At 44.3% G+C, this 19,469-nt stretch overlaps 1 protein-coding gene across 1 annotated transcript in view; it reads left to right on the plus strand.

Annotated features, from left to right (window-relative positions):
* The first annotated feature begins 3,936 nt into the window (after nt 1–3,936).
* The window catches only part of LOC311600691 (uncharacterized protein), a 71,127-nt gene continuing 55,594 nt past the window's right edge, over nt 3,937–19,469 (plus strand). The window contains exon 1 of the transcript XR_014780312.1: nt 3,937–4,035. The gene's annotated coding sequence lies outside the window, so the exon portion shown is untranslated. The remainder of the gene's footprint in view (nt 4,036–19,469) is intronic.

Below are 19,469 nucleotides of genomic sequence, written 5' to 3' on the forward strand. Positions count from 1 at the left end.
CCCTCCGTGTTCCTGTCCTGACCTGACCTCCTCTAAGGACGAACAGTGATGTAGGAGTGTAAGCCAAATAAACCCTTTCCATCCCAGCTTGCTTTTGGCTGTGGCATTTCATCACAGCAATAATAACCCTAACTAGTACAGACTCTGAAGGAGCGAGTCGGTGCCTTTCTCCAGGGTCTCTTCAGTATTATTTAAAAAAAAAATGAATTTTGTCAGTGGAGGTGTGGGTCCTGCCCTCTCCAAGGTCTGGGGGTGTCTCTATGGTTTGGGACAAGGTATGTACTACCTACGGTCACTGCTTCTGTGAAACCTTCCCTTCCAAGAAAGGAGGTGGGTGAAGGAAGTTGCTCTCAGTCTTACAAATGACTTCAGTAACTTTTAGTTACTTAATTGGGTTCTTTTTCCTACCACCCTTTTCCACCCCAGTCCCTTCCAACTACCCAACACTAGGTAGGAGAGAAAGAAGGACAGAGGGGGTGTCTACCTCATTAGACCACTTCCTGCTGACTAGGGGCGCCAAGCTGCTTTCAGGGTTACCTCCTACGAGCAACAGCAGCAAACCAGCAACAGCAGGGGAGGAGCAGCCACCACGCCTCTCGTGGCTCTGACATTTATATACCCTTTGAAGAGTCCCCAGAATTCCAAACATAAACTATCTGCAGCTGTCAAAAATCACACCCCTGTCAGGCCACAGGGCACTTAGCTGCTGTGGACGATCTGAAGCAGCCCTATATCCCACAGAAACATATTCACATAACATGTCTGTGTTTTTAAAGTAACCAAAGTTGTCACTACACTTCAAACTGCTATGTGTCACTTGACGTTGCAGTTTATGGGCATGATACAATGATATAGCTCTCTCTAGTTCAGCAATGTCATTCTGGTCATATCATCATCATCATCATCATCATCGTCGTCGTCGTCGTCGTCGTCGTCGTCGTCGTCATCGTCATCGTCATCACTACCACCGCCACCATCACCATCACCGTTATTTTTTTGTAGCTGAAACTTTTCTCTGGAACTAAATAATATTATGGAAAATGGAAATATTATCTCTCTTTTTAGTGCCACAACTGAGTACTATTTTCTAGAATTACGTTAGTCTTTACTTATGAAAGATTGGCTATATGTTCAATTCTATGCTGCTTGCTTTACATAAGCACTATCTTTTTAATTTGAAAGAATGATCACATAAGCAAAAAAGGGCTTACTCCCATTTCACAGTCAAAGAAACAGGTTCAGCTGAGGAAGGACAGGCCTTTCTCTAGCCGTACGCTCACCTACCAGCGCTCTGCGAGGTCCGCAGACACTCTGCCTCCTGGGCTCTCATGTCTAACTCTTTACGTGTTTTCTTCATCAGTTTGCCAAAGCAAATGTGAGCTTAGTGTGTGAGGCTTGATGTACCCTGTCACATTCGAACGCTCAGGGACTTTTTGTTTTTATTACCCTGTCTGTTGACAAGGCTATGGCAATGTGCTGTTTTGTAAAGCTGGTGATAAATATGTGGCACCTGACACCTCTTAAGCAAAACAGCCTCAAGATAGAAATGGGTTTTAGAAAGTATTTAGAGAAGTTTATCCAGGAGTTTTTGCTCTGAAATACCAGGACCAAGGCTCCTAAGGCTAGTTCCTTTTATTTTTCCATGTTCTCCTCGGGTGATGTTTTGCTCAGTCCTGGGGGTGGGGCATCTTCAGTAATTGTGCTGGAAAATGCAGGGTGCTGCTCTTTCTGCCAAAGTGGGTGATGAGGGGGAGACGCCTCCTAGCTGTAGGCTTGGATTCTCTCCTTGACTGTCACACCAACCAGCTGTGAGACTTTGGGGACACGTCAGTTCACTTCTCCAGGCTTTGGTTTCCCCAACCTTGGATCGTTTTAATAGAAAGCTAGGAAGCCCACTGGGAAAAGCAGGAGCCCCCTGCTGGTGTCAGGGACTGTTGAATTCCTAGGATGTGGCTGCTCTCAGATGTCCAAGTCATGTCTTCCTTTTTCGGATGAGAGAGCTAAGCCCGTCGACTGGATATGAACTCTGAGCTACTGTTGAGTACTTAATTTGCAGGGCAAATGCATCGCCAATGATGGGCAGCTGTTGTGAGGGTGGCTGGGAGTAATTGCCAGAAAACCAAGAGGCCTGCCCCACTCGGCTTATTAAAATTAATCAGCTGCTGTAGAGGCTGTGGACTTCTAATGATTTTGTTAAAATTGGAAAAAGTGGAACCACAGATTAATTTCAGCATCATTCTTCCAGATGCTTCTCATTTAAACGGTGCTAAAATTCTAAAATGAACAAAAGTTAGCAAGTGTCTGTTTTGCCCAATGAGAGACTTGTCTTCTTGCGGAAAAACTTCCATATTTTGTCAGGGTTCTTTAAAGGAACAGAACTGATAGAATAAACTATATGTGCATAATTATGTACATATTAATATGTAAAACTAATATATCTATTATAGATAATTTTATTTTTAAAATTATTTTTATTTTATTTTCTGTGTTGAGTGCTTGGCTTACATGTATGTCTGTGCATACATGAATAGCTGGTGTCCACAGAGGCAGGGGCCAGCAGAGGGCCTTGGATCCCCTGGAGCTAGATTTACAGATGGTTGTGAGCCAGTGTATGGGTGTTGGGAATTGAACTCAGGTCCCCTGGAAAAGCAACCAGCACTCTTAACTATTGGGTCATCTCTCCAACCTGAATATATGTTTTACAAGGGGACTTATTAGAGTGGTTCATAGGCTGTGTGGCCCAGCTAGTCCAACAATGGCTGTCCAAAAGAAAGGCCAAGAATCTTGAAGTTGGCTCAGTCCACCAGGCTTGATGTATCAGCTGAGGTTCAGTCTGCCTTGGAATCCCTAATCAGCAGGTTCCACCACCAGTGAAGGAATGCCTCAGCAACGGGACAGATGAACTTGCTAGCGAGAGTGAGGGCAAGTAGGCAAAGCAAAAGCTCCCTTCTTCCACATCCTTTTAAGTGAGCTGGTACCAGAAAGTGTGGCCTAGACTTAGGGTGGGTCTTCCCACCTCAAATGTTGGGAAAGTTGCTCTCAGGAGTGCCCAGCTGCTTGGGTTTTAGGCAATTCCAGATGTGGTCAGACTGGCAACCAAGCTCAGCCACTGCAGCCTCCTAATTACCGAGTTCTTGATTTGACTCGCATTGTTTATCTGGCGCAGGCTCCCTAACAGGCCCTGCTTTCTTCCTTCCTCCAGGCATTTCTGTCTTCATGTACAGACTCCTTCCTTGGTCTTGTATGAGATGAAAAGCTGGCTTTATTTTTTTCTGAGTACCAGCTCCTCCAGCTGAAATTATTTTCCTGACTTTGAAGATGACATGTGCATTGTAGAAGAGACAAAGTAAGAAAATAATATTATATTCCCACCGTTTAGAGAGAACTGCTGTTCACATTCTGAGGTCTTCTTTCTACTTTTTTTCTGAGCTTAAATTTTTTTTTTAAAAAATAATAGCATTTGGATTCTGTTGTGTTGTAGGGGCACGGGCTCTTTGTTGTCCCTTCACGGGAAGGAATGCAATTCCTGTTCTCTGCCCAGAAGGCAGGGGTTGGGGATTAACATGCTTTTTGGCCTGGTGACCTTTGCACTCTCTGTGTGGCTGGAGACCACAATGGACCCTCCCCCAGACCCTTATCATAAGGTTGCTTTTGTCAATCAATAGAACTCATCTTTATGGACTTTGCAAAGAGTTTTGATGTAGCTACATTTGATCTGTATTTAGCTTACTTTGTTTCTCAAGGAGACTTATTTAAGTGTATGCTTTGTTGTATATGAGGGACTTAGGTAGTTATCACCAGATTAAGTTTTCACCAAATTGTGCTGAGCTTAAATATGCCTAAAGTAAACCACTTGGGGTCAGACTTGAAGTTTGAACTAGTGCTTGCTACTGCCTTGTGCTGAACTGAACTGCCTTCTGCTTCCTGTAGGTGATCTCTCTGCAGGCCTGTGGAGGTTGCAGAGACCCCTGACACTGAAACTCAACATTGGGGCTATTGTTCATCCCTCATGGTAAAACGTGCCACTGATATCAGGTCATTGAATGCTGGTTATTTAAAGTAATAACAGAGAATGCTAACACTTCTTATCATTAGGATGAAGGTACAGAGGAACGGCAGTCTTTTAACTCAAGTATAATATAATGCCCTTGAGGAATCATGCTAGGGGCTGGGAGCCCTTACTGGAGGTCCCTATTGCTTTCATGGTAGCATTTGTGCCCTGGATATCATGTGACAGTTGGAATTTATTCTTTTTCTTTTTTCTTCTTTCTTTTTGAATCACAAAAATAGAGGATTCTAAGGACTCACTGAAAGTTCTGTATGTCCTAGCTGCAATTGCTCCAGTTCTAGAAATTGGGACTGTTTTAACTTTTCACCATAAAGGGGCCACTGGTCAATTACACTGAGTCATTCTACTGAGAAGGTTAAATTAAAAAACTAAGGGGTTGTTGGGGAAAGGCAAACCCTGGTGTAGAGGTATCAGCAACCCACACACATGGGGGTGCTTGGCTGGACCCCAGTGGGCAGAAAGGGCCATGGGATGAGGAACAGTGGGGAAGGCTCTAAGTTCCTGGTAGATTGCTCAAGAGGGCCAGCCCTGTGTGAGCCTGGGTCTGTAGCGGTGTCAGGACCAAGGAAGGCGGAGCAGCTGTAGAGTTCACTGCTGAGATGTATGGGGTTTTTGTTTGTTGGTTTGTTCTTTATTTTGTTATCCCCAAGAATGGGGTACAAGCAATACAATACTGCAGTCCAGATTGCAAAATAACGGACAGGGATTTTATCCTCTTTCATGTCCTCTTTTTACAGTAGTCTCTCTGTGTTTCCAGTTATCAGCATCTGTGGTTCCTCGGTCAGGAAACCAAGGATTGGATTTTACAGTCACTTGTACAAAGTTGCTCTGAATATTTTGCTCCCCTGAATCTTGGTAGACATCTCAGTAACTGTATGAAATGCTTTGTCTTAGAGGGCTGAGAAGAGGCCCTGCTGTTTCACTCTCTCACTTACAGCTGGGTTGTGACTCCTTGGGTGAGAGGACTAAACTCCTACCCTTGGTTTCTATTTAAAACTTCCTCTGAAGGTTGAACACCCCATGTTGGATACCATTTTGACCCTTGACCTTACAGTATGAATTTTTTAAATTGAAAAAAAATTTTTTTGTTATATTTGATCATGATTTCCTCTCCCCCAACTCCTCCCAGGTCTTCCCCAGCTCTCTACCCATCCAACTCTGTGCCTTCATTGTCTCTTTAGAAAACAAGTGGGTAAATTAAAAAAAACAAACAAGCCAGAATAAAAACAAACAAAAGGCATGAAAAACTAAAACCTGTAAAAATACAGAATCAGAAACCATTACATGTGGGCAGAAGACCAGTAAGATAAAAATGCCCAAACAAAACAATATGAGACAAAAGTCTACAAATTTACCATTGAGTTCATTTTGTGTTGGCCGTCTTAACTGTTGGGCATGGGGCCTGTCCTTAAGTATGGCTTATATACTCAGTGAGACCTCATTGGAGAAAATGACTTTAGTTGTCAGTTGGAGATAGTTTACTGATTAGCCATGGGAGATTGTGTCCGCTTCCCTCCTCTCAGTGCTGAGATCCCCTCTACCTTGAACGTATGCAGACCTGTGCATGCTGTTGATGCCTTTCTCTTCTGCAGTCAACAGGCTCTCTGTCATCATCCAGCCATCTTCAGAGCCTTCTCATATCTCAGGCACACATGTCTCTCTCTTCTGTAATGCACTTAGAAAATTTTGCATTTTTGCATGGTTCCCATGCAGTCAGCTCTGTCCTTGTTTGTCATAGCATCACAGTGCTACATACTATTTGTGTGCCCCCAGCTTTGTATTGTGAAGCCCTGGCTTCCAGTGTGATGCACAGAAGGCTTTAGGAAGCAGCTAGTTCATGAATGGGGTTAGTGTCATTATAAAAGAAGTAAGACATTGTGTTCATTCTCTCTCTCTCTCTCTCTCTCTCTCTCTCTCTCTCTCTCTCCCTCCTTCTATAGTATAAATGTCTGATGACCACATCAAGAATATTTTCTGCTTTCTGTTTCATTTTGCCAAAAGTCCAAATCCTCAAGCTGTTTTAAAAGGATGCAGGGACCAATCAAGGTCCTTGTTTCAGAACTGCAAATATCAGTTCATTCATAACATAGCTGACTGACCTTTGCGCAATGTCAGTCCTGATAGAAGCTCAAGACAGGACTTTGTTAGAAGTAACACACAACTCCTGAGACAGGGATTTCATTAGAAGTAACACACAAATCCTGAGATCAGGGATTTCATTAGAAGTAACACACAGTTGCTGAGACAGGTATTTTGTAAAAATAATTCTTATTTTTACTGCCATATGTTGCAGAAACAGATGTACATTGTTTCATTGTGATTTGCTTTATTATGAATCACAGATACTGTGTTTTTGAAAACTGAAGGTTTGTTGAGAAGCAACTTTACATGAGTTTCTAAGCATTATTTTTTGTTTTTGTTTTCAAATAGTCAGATGCTGTGGTCACAGGAGAGCTCGCCTCTTTCCTGTCCAGCTGCTTTAAAGCTATCTACTTCCATCAGAGAGGCCCTCAACATTTTTATGAAGGGATTGTCTTGAGCTTCTCCATCATATATAAAAGACTTGTTTAGTAACAAGATAATACTGAATCTTCCTATTGCAGTCTGGGAAACACACTCAGAATCACAGTGATTCAGAAGGGACAATGGACAGAGCACCTTTGGACCGATCCAGTGTCACTCCCAGGAAGTGGAGGCCTTAGCTGCAGAGAGGACTTTATAAGCAAGGCCGAGGGAGTCCCTTAACCCAAGGTCTAAACTTGCACCTACGATGCTGTGAAGTGGAGATTCAAAAATCCTAGAAAAGTTGGCATTTCACCACTTCTACTTCTTCTCCCGCCCTCCTCCTCTTCTTCTTTTTGGTTTTTCTCAGTTAGGGTTTCTCTGTTTAACAGAGCCCTGGCTGTCCTAGACTTGCTTTGTAGACCAGACTGACCTTGAACTCAAAGAGATCGGCCTGCCTCTGCCTCCCAAGTGCTGGGATTAAAGGTGTGCGCTACTGTAGGGCCTCTGTCACTGCAGCAGAGGTCAGGGTGGAGATAGCAGCCCACCTCATTGCCACAGGTCTGCCCCTCCAAGCCACCTCCTGTTCCCCCACTTGGGTAAGAGTAGCCAGATAGACTTCCTGCTCCTAAGAGCTGTGTTTAGTCCCTGAGCAGCAGATCACTAAAGCTTTAGTGGCACACTGCCAGCTGCTCTTTCCTGCTCTGGGACTATGGAGACAGGAAGAGACAAAATGGCAGCTCCTGTTGGCTGCTCAGTGGGAGCTGTCCACAGTGGCTTTTCCTGCCTCATCCGACTGCTTATGATGGGAACAGACACCTTTCCTGTCTTAGAATGCCTACTGCCTTCACAGGAGCTGTCCATGAGGGCAGCACCTCTCAGCTACTCATGCTGCAGGGAAAGGCTCTCTTGCTGAGGACTCTGTAAATATTGTATATCTTGTATACTTTGTAAACTTTATTGCCCCTCAAGGAAAAAGTGGCCAGACCCCCCTCCCCCCCCACCCCGAGAAAGCTCCAGCAGCCCAGCTTCTACCCCAGACCTCCCTAACTGTGGTCCCTCAGTAGGACTTATCCCAGATTATGCTAATTTGGGGTGAAAAGTCTAGACAAGACCCCACCAATCCCTGAGCTCTTTACTCTCAGGACTTGAAATCCCATCAATCCTCACTCTGGAAATCCCCTACCCTAGAAAGCCCCACCCCCTAAGAAACCCTCTATAAAGGCTGTGTCTGCTCAGTTCCCTGATGCCCTCTGGGAGCTGAGGCAGCCTGTCCAATGTTTTTTGAGAGATTTACTTCCTGGTGTGAAGCAATGAAGAAGAGAAGAAAAAAGATTAGGGGTAGAGCTTAGGCCCCTCAGTTCCTTAGCTCAGCTAGGGTGGGTAAACCTTCCTTTGGGAGCTACCTTGACTGGAGATGGAGTGGGGCTTAGGCTCCTAAGCTCCTCAGCTCCTCAGGGGTTGGGGTAACCCTCCCCTGGGAGCTGCAATGTCTCTGTAGAGGAAGAATCCTCTCAGAGCTGTGTGGTTCCTAGGCTCCAGTGCCTCAGGATGCCCTTGGGACACTGTCCTACCTCAGAGCTGTGTGATTTCTGGGCCCCAAGTCCTGAGTACCAGGAGGGCTAACCAAGCAACAACATTTTGTGCCATGACTCAGACACCCTTCCCTTGGGATGCTGCTCCACCTCAGAGCTGGGATACCTTCCCAGCCCTTGGAGTTGTGGGTTTCCTGGACACTGTCCCATCTGATCAGGAAAGCAGACCACCACCAACAGCGACCATGCCCGGCAACATTTCACTTCTTAACATCACAGTAAAATCAGACCATATAAGAGAGGGGTCCATAAAAGGCCAATCATATAAATACTGGATTGCTTTTTCTGGTCCTTGCTACCACAACTCTTAAAATACTATTACTATTAATATTTAGAATGTTTTGAAAAGTAGAAAGAGAATAGTGAAATTAACTCATCTACATATTACATTTAATTATTAGTATTTTACAATGTATATTAACCTCTTTTTCAGTTTTATTTTGACTGAAAATATTATTTTTTTTGAAATAGGGTCTCACTATGTAGTCTTGGCCTGACTAGAATGTGTGGTAATGGTAATTCTCCTGCCTCTGTACAGTTCCCCTACTCCCAGTCCTGGGATTCCAGGTCTTAAATTAATTCTACCATGCTCTACTTTGCTAAAGACTTTTGAAGTAAAGACACTGGGTTTTTTTTGTTATTGCTTTTTTTGTTTGTTTTATGGTAGGGTCCCAGGTAGCCCAAGATGGCTAAAATCTTGCTATGTAGTTGAGGATAACTTGGACTTCTAATCCTCTTGTCCCCTACCTTTGTATTGCTGGCTTCACAGGCATGTGTCACCATGCCTCATTCATTTGGGTATGGAGATTGAACCCAGGGCTTTATACTTGCCTGGCAAACACTTTGCCAGCTAAGCCACACCCTCAGCACTGAAGACATTCTATTTTAATTCTACTGAACATGCATCCTTTAATTTTTTTCTTATTTTATTTTGTGTATGAGTGCCTTTGCCTGCTGTGTGTTTATGTACCTTGTGTGTACTTGGTGTCTGAAGAGGCATGCAATTCCTTGGACCTGGAATTGAGGCACCTTGTGAGTGCTGGGATCACAGCCATTTGCTGCCACACCCAGCTCACACTACCATTTTAATCTAACAAAGTAAATGATAATTTTCCACTACCAGTCAATACTTAGTCTGTGTGCAGATTTTTTCCATTGGTTTCTAACAACCTTTCAAAGCTGGGTTATTTAAAAAAGGTACAAATACAAGCCACAGTTAGGGAGCTCTAGTTCTTGGTGTTGACCACTTAGGGAAGCCAACCTTATTTGCGATTTGCCAGTCAGTAGATTTGAAATTCCCCCACAAGTTAGCCCAGGAACATGCTTTCTGCTAACCTGGCAAGCAAGCGTAAATGGGTCTCTTATTCACAACTGTTGACATATGCATGTCAGAGGCTAGCTGAACACTGAGAGTTGTGATTTTAGTGTTTCTTGATGCAGATCCACAGAATGTTTTAGCTATTTGAACAAAAGATGTATAGTGTTAGTGGACCTGGGGTTATACAAAGAGGGGAGGATGAACACCTCCTTTATATGTGGCATCTAGAATAGTCCAGACCACAGAAGCAGGTGATCATGGGAGTTTCCAGAAGCTGGAAGGAGGAAAAATGGATGATGTCAGTCAAAAAAGTACAAAGCTGTCATTATGAAAGATAAATGTTAGCAACCCAATGAATGAGGCGAGGATATATTTGACAATACTGTATTGGATACTTACAGATTGCTGAAAGAGTAGATTCTAGTGTGATTTTTAATTGGCAAATAATTGCATCTACTGATGGGTTGCAAAGTAATAGTTTGACATTTACTAGCACATGAACCACATCAAATATTCAATTTTTTTTAATGTGTGAAACATTTAAATGCCTCCCTCTCAACTGTTTTGAAACTACCAGTACAATGACTGCATTATGTTACATAAAGTAAGCCAGCACAAAGAGACAAATGCCACATGACTTCATTTAATATGTGGAATCTAAAAAGGTCAGACTCAAAAATGCAGGAGGTTGGGTGAGGTGGGGAAAGGTGGAATGTTGATCAGCAGATTAAACATTACAGTTAGAAAAGAGATAATTCTGATGTCCCACTATATGACAAGGTGACAATATTTAACAATGAGAAATTATGTTTAAATCTGCTCACCCTTTTCTTTGCTCCACACAAATGAAGACAAGGAAGGATCTTCTAATTGCTAATAGTTTGATTATCAAATTATGTTTTAACAGTACGTATATCTCTATATACACATACATATACATACTATATCACACACATGTATAAACACACACATATATGATGATATGTCTTGGGCTGGGGAAATGACTCAATGTTTGCTGTGTAAGTGTGGGAATTGTAGTTTAGATCCCCCATCACCTGTGTAAATGCTCGGTGGCGTGGTGGCCTGACTATCATCCCAGTATTTGGGAAGCAGAGACAGGGGATCCCCTGAGCAAGCCAGTTAGCTAGACTAGCTGAATTAGCAGCCTCTGGGTTTAAGTTTGCTTACCCTTGCTCATGCAACGGACAAGTTCTAGGCTAGTGGGAATGTAGTTGGAAGGATTCTGTATCCTGGAGATCTTGTGTACAAACCGCACTCTCTGCACAAAGCCCACGGTCATCTCCATTTCACTTGTGTTGTTTATGTGCGCATCTTATTCATGCCCTCATTCGATTGTGCATTCTTTACGGGAAGAACCACTCTGAATAATGTGGTCCTTATTGTTGTCTGTGCCATATGTGTGTGTGTGTGTGTGTGTGAATGTATACACACACACACATATTTTTTTTCTTAAAAGAAAAAAAAAGACTGTAGTCAGGACTACCCAGCAATTATGAATCAGAATCTTGCACCAGGGCTGTAGCTCCTCATGCTCCATGAGAGCCAAGGAATAGAATTTAGCCTTGATCTTGAGCAGAGAATCATGACTTGGAGAGATCTGGGAGTGCTTTGGACAAGGGCAGGAGGCAATTGCTGTTTCCTTGCCTGTGTGTGGTTTGAGAGGAAGGGAAAGATATGGAATCAGATTCCAGTTCCACTTCTGTGGCTGCATGGCTTTGGGGAAAATCACCAAATATGCCAAGGTTTTAAAAATATTTACTTTATTACTATAATTATTATATATGTGTGTATAATGATGTATGTGTATGTGTGGTGTATGTGTGTATATGTATTGTGTGATGTGTGTGTATGTGTGTATATGTGTACATGTGTGTGTATGTATTGTGTGGTATGTATGTGTGTGTGTGTGTGCTGTGTGGTATGTGTGTATGTGGGGTTTGTGTGTGTATGGTGTGTGGTGTATATGTTCGTGTGTGGTGAGTGGTGTGTGCATATGTGTGTGTATGTGGGTATGTGTGTGTGTGTGTGTGCATGTGGTGGCTACCTATGTGACATAGCTGTGTGTAGATCAGGGATAACTTCCAGGAACTGGCTCTTCTGTGAGTTCTGAGGATGGGATTCAGGAATACAGAAGCAGATGCTTCTACCTGCTAAGCTACCTCACTGTCTCTAAACATCTCAAATTTTAGCTTCCTTTTATGAAAACTACTAATAATTTGGCCAACTTGTCATGGCTGTTTTAGCTTTATAGCTGTGGGCTGGGTGTCATAACCACACTGTGGAGAGAGCACACCACTACTGTAATATCTTCCCTCCCATGGTTTATATGTCCTCCTCACCTAGTGATGAGGACTTCTCAGAGACAGTTATGCCCATAGCAGAATAAGTATAGGAAACATAGGTCTTTATTGCAAGATAAGGGTTTTCAATCAAAGCTTGAAATCAGTTCTCTTCTGATTCATCTCTGAATCCTTGTAGTTCACATGCAAATTCTACTGTTCTTCACAGCTGAGGTATCTCCCTAACGTGTGCTTCCAAAGCCCTGTGAGGTTTGCATCTTGCTGGCCCCACTTCCCATTAGCCAGAGGGTCTTAGAAGCAACAGCACCCTCAATTCAGCTTCAGGGAGAGAAATATTTTCTCTAATTGCTTTGGGATCCAAATGATCTTTTGCTAAAGCAACTTCATTCCTACAGGATTGAGAAACCAAGACATCTTTGTTTTCCAGGGGAGATGTTTTCACTATAGCAGTTGCCAGGCTCCTGTCATGACTCAAGGAGTTGCTAGGAGACCCTCAAAGGATGTGAATCCGGCTGTCTACTTGAGAGCCACAGTCCTGTGTTTGGATTTCAGCTTACATGAGAACTGCCTGGTGTTTAACTCAGGCTGCCAGGTAATTGCAGTGTTCTCAGTCAGCATTCTGGATGGCACCTCTCTCTGCACAGAGGCCCACCAGTTTTCTCCAAAAGCCAGTCTGTGGAATTGATTTTCTGGGTTTTGATTGGTGTATGGTGATTTGACCAGAAACTGGGAAATAAATGTCTAAAGGAAATTTCCCAGCATAGCCCAGCAATGTAGGCCTCCACAGCCATTTCTTGAAACAGGTGTCTGTGTGTGTGTGTGTGTCCATGTCCAGATATCTCATAGATTAACATTTCGGAAGAGACTTTTAGGAATATTAATAATTTTTAACATAAGGAATAAAAACATGGTATTGACTTACTTCATACTTTGTGTTACTTTTTAATCCTAAGAGATTTTGGTGAAATCAGTCCCAGGTGATCAGGATGCCTATGGGTAACAGTGTCCTGCAGAACCTCCTCAGTGGCAGTGACCATTGCTCCAAATAAAAATTTTTTGGTTGTTTTTCAAGACAAAGTTTCTCTGTGTAGCCTTGGCTGTCTTGGACTCACTTTGTAGACCAGGCTGGCCTTGAACTTACAGCGACCCACCTGCCTCTGCCTGCTGAGTGCTGGTATTAAAGGCGTGCGCCACCACGCCCAGTGCCAAATACTTCATTTGTTGATTCCTCTCATTAAACACATATTTATATGAGAAATGGTTGGGTGAAAGGAGCTATGGCTGGTGCTGATGATATAGTGGCACAAAACTGATGTGCTTTCTACTTTCTGCAGAGGATTCTAGAGTCTGTGAGTGTCTACAGAAGCTTTCAGTGTTAGAAGAGGCATATCCACCAAATCACCATCCCACCAACAGAAACCTGCAGAGGTTAACAGACCTACGGCAGTTTAGCAGTGATGGGAGATTTTTGACCTTTCTTGAGTTCATGACCATTGATCTAAATATCTAGGTAGAAGGAAGAATGTTCTAGAATGTGGAATAACAGCACATGAAAGGTCTGTAATGGGAAGAAACACCTGTGGAGATACCTCAGGGGTCCATGAGATATTCAGGTGGCATATTGGTAAGATTTGATGCTAGAAAGGTGATGGAAAAGAGCAGGGAGAAGAGGCTGTCATCTGAAGATGGTTTTACAGTTTATGCTCACCCACCCGGTTGATCCCAGACCTGGCTGGCATTATTGAGAAAGGTAGAGGTGCTGAAAGAATAGAGTCTCGCCTTATTGTTTTGTTTCTGTGTCTGAGGATTGGGATGTGGTAAAGGCAACTTGATTTTGGTCCTATTAACTTTGGCTGCTTTGAGACAGCAAAGAGAGTTCTTCAGAGGTCATCATGCCCGTGGGAACAGAACAGAGGGGAGGATATGGGCTGCACCTGGAGAGCTGTGTCATGTGGGAGTTGATGGTAGTGGAAGCAGTGAAATTAAGTTTTTTCCAGAGATGGAAGAGAGGTAGAGTTGTGGCAGTCAGAGGACAAGGATGATTCCCGAGGAGTCCTAGGATGTAAAGGGGAGAAGGAGGAGCCACCACGGAGAGAGCTGAAGGAACTCACTTCTATCATGAAAAGAACTTAGTCATCGAAGTCAACCGAAGACACCCATTGACAGAAAGGGTTGCCCGAGGAGAGATGAAAACAAAATGTAGTAGGAAGCAGCCGGGGATGGGTGCCACCACCCTACCCCACAGTAGTTCTACGGCATTGTCACTAAAATATATTTCTGAGTTGGTGGCAGAAATCAGGTGTTAGCGTCGGGTGCAGACGTCTTAGTCTTCGGAAGGCCAGTGTGATTTGCTTTGGACTTTTACGTTGTCCTAGAGAGGAGATAGCTCAATGAACTTCAAAGAGCAGTGCACTTGTGCAGAATCTTTCAACACTAAGATGGGGGTGAACCTTCCAGGTTCACTTCCAATATTCCCTCCTTTCAGCTGGTCCCCCAGCGTCCACTATGCTTTGTGCCCAGACTTGGCTTCACTGGAAGGATCCAACTAGGACAATTCTTTCTTTTTTCTTTCTATTTGCTTCAACAGAATTATTCTGCTACATAGACTTCTTGATTTAAATCTCTTGAATCAGCTCTTCCACTAATGAAAGATTTAGTATTTGGGACGGTTTTTGTGGAAACGTTCTGTGGAGTGTGAAGTTACAGCTGCCTTGTCAGACAGCTCGATTCCAGCCGTGTAGGCAGTCAGAGCCTCAGAGAGCTATTGGATAGGAAGTAGTCACTCTATAGGCAGGAGGCGAAAACCAGCCAATTCCTCAAGCATGGTTTGGATCCTATGATAGCGTGAGAGAAAGTTTGTAATTCTGTAATGGTTGCTGGAAAGAGTACAGTTTGTTATGTATCCATTTGTAGTTGTGTGTGTTTGTGCATGCATGTGTGTGTGTGTGTGTGTTGAAATCAGTTTAGTAAGTATCCAGTTGAGCACTTACGTTCAAATCTTCATGTAACAGTCAATGATTAAACCAAGGAAAAATAAGGCATGGTCCACATTATTAGAGAGCTGGGGAATGGATGGATGGATGGATTGATGGATGGATATATAGAAACAATGTGATTTTCTTTTAATGCTGCAGGCAAAAAACTGTAATGGAGAAGCAGAGGTAGGGAAGGTGATGTGTGTGTGTGTGTGTGTGTGTGTGTGTGTGTGTGTGTGTGTGTGTCAGTGTGCGTGTGTGTGTGTGTGTGTGTGTGCGTGTGTGTGTGTGTGTGTGTGTGTTTACCTGGAAGCATGGGTAGGAGTTTGCCTGGCAGAGAAGGGAATATAAAAGGCAAAGGCAAAACCAGAGCACCTTTGGGTGTTGCCGTGCACTCGGGCAGGGCTGGGCTTTATTTTGTGGGTAATGAGAGCTACTGGATGTGCTTGGACTCAAGGCAAGGGTCCCTGAGCTAGGAGGGGAACAATAGGGACAATGGGGGAAGTTAGATCGGTGGTGGCAATTACAGAAGGAGGAGCCAGACTGAAGCCAGTGTGCTGGCTCATGCTGTAATATGAGCACGGGCGGCTGGGGCAGGCGCCGTGAGCTAGAAGTCAACCTAGACTACATAATGAGTTCGAGGCCAACCTGGGCTATAAAGTGAGAACCTATGTAACAGAACAAAACACAAACAAGAACCATAAAATGACAACAGAACCACATAAATATGCAAACGCAGTATTCAGATGAGGTCAGAGGTTGGCTTAGAGCTCTCTAGGGACACTTAACTCAATTGATCTAATCTCTGCCTCTGTCTCTATTCTCATGATTTGTGTGTGAAGTTTATTTATTTACTTACTTTTAAAAAGACATAATCATACCTACAAATGTTTATTCTGGCATACTTTCTGTGGGTTAATTTTTAAAGGCAATCTACCCATCTCCAGCTAAGTGTTGTCCAGTAAACCAAGGGTTATACCCTGCTGTTGAAACACCGAGAGCCTTAGAAAAAGGCCTGTGACAAGCCAACAGGAAAAAAAAAAAAAAGCCCTGGTCCAGGTTGTTTTTGGAATGCAGGCGTGGTCCACTGGTGTACTATATCAGGAAAATGAAAAGCGGGGAGGGAAGGACACAGGGAATGGACAGCAAGCGTGAGAACAAGAGCAGGGGGCAGATCTGAGAGATAAGCTGAGAGAGAGCCAGCCTCCCTGGAATCCTTCATTCTGACAGGTCCCACTGCAGGCAGCGTACCTTCTAAGGAACCACTGCAGCCTGTCTGCAGGGGAGGAGCCTAGCAGCCCAGATCTGCCAAAGACAAATGCTGCTCTGCAGACAGGGAGCAAGGACACTGCAGCAAGGCCAGCCAGGAGCATGTGCAGAAGAGAAGGGGTGGGGGGGTGGGGCGGGGGGGGGAGGTGGGGGGGTGGGGTGGGGGGGGAGGTGGGGGGGTGGGGGGGGTGGGGACACAAAGAATGGATGGGAACTCACTGAGGTTCCTGTCCAGAGCAGGCAAGGCCTCACTGCCTCCCCTGGGTAGGGGCCTTAGCATCTTTCCTATGCTCAGTCCACGGCAGGAAGCTAGCTGGAGCAGGCAGCCTTTCTCCCTTCACTTCTCCCTCCAGCCATCTCATTTCAACCCTCTCCTTCCCCCTCACCCCCCTCTCGTGAGATTGGTCTCTTAGATATATGACCTTGGATGAGCTCGTCTAGGCCTCAATTTCCTTGTCTAGAAAATTAGGGCAGCTCCTAAAACAGCTACAGAGGCTAAATACAAAATGCTCAGCGTTGTTCTTTTCACCTGGGGCCGGGGCTCAGGCCTTTCTGCTCCTGCAGAATTTGTATGACTTTGTAATTAACGGCTGACTCACCTAAGGTGCCACTAGCAGCTTGCCTGATTGCCACTGCCAAGTGAGTGGCCCCATGAGACAGCTGACGCCTGACCAGCTGGTGCTTTGCAGCCTTTGTCAGAGGCAGCCAGAGCCTGCCTTATATGAAAGCCCACGTCCAAAACCACTTGCCTGTAGTGGCACATTCACCCTGTGCCCAACATCATGCCAGGGTCTGTGCACCAAGTATGCAGAACTATGTAGCAGGGCATCTGCAGGCCCTTCTAACCCAGATGCAGAAGGGACCTTAGCACTTGAGAGATCAGGATTATAAAATTGGAAAGCTGAGAGATAAGTAAACGAAGGTGTGTCCTGTATTTCAGTGGGGCCATGATGTCCCCACACTGGAATTCTCTACCTGCAATCAAAGCTGCAGAAGATGCCATGTCTCTGTGACAGACACATCTCATGCTGAATTAAACAGGAGGCTTGATAAGGGCCTAATACTTTCATAATTTTGTGTCGGGCAGCACAACACGGAATTATTTACTGTAATCTGACAATGGTATGTCCTGTGAGCTACAATTTATAGGTGACAAGTCATCTGTAAGACAGCCCGGGGTCACATAGAAAGGGGTTTTCTTTGTTTTGATTTAGTTTTTAAGCTTCATCCAAGTATATGTTGTAAACCGTCCCCACTCCTCCTAGCACTCCCCTTCAGCCCTCTAGATAACTTTAAATCTACTTTCATGTCATATATACACAGTTTTATGTCCATAGGCGACATAGGAACCACATATGAGAGAAAATATGTGATATCCATCTTTCTGAGACAAGTATGATGATTTCCAGTTATATTTACTTTCTTGTAAACGGACCTGGCTTCACTCTTTATGACGGAAAAATTCCATCGTTTATAGATACCACATTTTCTTCATTCACTCTGCTATTGTTAGCCAGTTGCCTTCCTCTTTCACAGAATGCTCCAAGAACAGAATATGTTCCCTAAGAACTTTCTAGCATAACTTTAAGAGTAAGGACCGCCCCTCATCCCCTCTGCGCCTCCCCACCCCCTACCCCCCCCCCAGCCCTTGTAGTAACTAGTGTGTACGAACCATAGCATCATAGAGTAGAAAGAGAGAGGTAACAGCCCTGTGTCAGAAAGCTCCTAGGGCCATCTGCTGATTGATGCTATGGTCAGGCAGCCTTTCTGTATGAAAAACAGCGAGCAAAGAATACATATTCTCCCACTGTATTCATTGCTTTTGTGTCAAGTACCTAGTAAGACAACTCAACAGAAGCAAGAGTTAACTTTTAACTCACAGTTTCAGAGGGCTTTGTCTGCCATGGTGCGCAAAGCACGGTGGGGCAGCGCATTGAAGTTCTCCAGAAATGACAGAAAGTGGACAGGGATTGGATATGCCAAGGACTCATTCTGGTAACCTACGTCTTACCACCTGGTCTCACCCCCCATTAGGTTCCCAGAACCACCCTGAATAACTAGCAGAAGACCAAATGTTTGTAACGTGAACTTGTTGGGTGAGGGCCTTTCGGATTCAAACTATAACACCCAGCCAACTCCTGCGCTCTCCTGTGTCCTGAGGTCATGCACTCGTGTCTCACTGGAAAAAGACCAGAAAGAGGCTTGGTTGATTTTACCACTGATTTTCCAGGGATTTGAGATAGTAAATTACAACCCCAGAATGACTGGTCTGTATAAAGACCTGCATGAATGTCAAGGGATATATATTGGTTTTTCTGAAACAGGCTTTCTTTGTGTAGTCTTGGCTGTCCTGGACTCCCATTACAGACCATGCTGGCTTGGAACTCACAGGGATCCACATGTCTCTGGTGCTGGTGTTAAAGGCGTGCACCCTTTTGCTTGGCTTGTCTATTTTAAAAATTAAATTAAATATATTTTTTAAAAGTCAGGGTCTTATTACACAGCCCAGGCTGGCCAGGAACTCACAATCCTGCTGTACCCTCCTGAGTGCTAGGACTGCAAGAATGAATTCATATGCTGGCCTAAATCGTGATTTGAGGAGAGTCTTCTCAGGTAGAGAAAATTGGTCCCATTTATAAAGGCCGCTATGAAGAAAAGCCCCCGTACTCTTGCCCCTGCCTTTCCAACATGCTCTGTGATATTTGGGAAGCTGAATGTTTTGTAGGCGCCCTGTGTTTAGGAATCTGACAAGGAGTGATGAGCTGAGCCGTGGGGAAGCTGGCTCTTTCGGTTGCCACAGAAACCAAATGGTGCTGGATTTAGCGTTAAATCACCGGGCACACAGAGAGATGGAGTGAAACATTTGTCTTCCCTGCCTCGTTTTCTTTTTGTCTTTTCAAACTGAGCCTTCCCAGAAAGTTGCGGGCGGCGGCGCCTGTGAAGCTGGATGCGGGCAGCAGAGCACGCAGCTGCCAAGGGCGTTGGGATGAGGGCTGCGGAGGCTTGGAATATGCCAAGGACTCAGATTTCTACCGAAGTCATGATTATTGTCCAAGCATCTCTCTCCTAGCCTCTAGGTTCTGCTATGGAAGGAGTCTACCAGAGGAGAGATCAGAGAGTCGAGCAGAGTTTAGAGCGGTTTTTTTTTTTTTTTGAGACATATGCCACTAGGTGCACGTGGCTACTGACTTCTCGCGGGTGGCTTGTTTAAGGTGTCATGCCCATGTGAAACCCATATACCAGACTTCAAAGACAGCATGATAGGAAAGATATGTCTTATAAAATACTCATCACCTTGAGTTGGCAATATTTTGGATATATTAAGTAAAGATATGACATTGAAACAATTCTACCTATTCCTGCCAATGCTGCTGGTAGATGATTTAAAATCCTGTGTGTGGCTCACACCGTATTTCTGTT

This window comes from Acomys minous, assembly GCF_964271855.1.
Source record: "Acomys minous genome assembly, chromosome: 1".
In the NCBI taxonomy this organism is placed as follows: Eukaryota; Metazoa; Chordata; class Mammalia; order Rodentia; family Muridae; genus Acomys; species Acomys minous.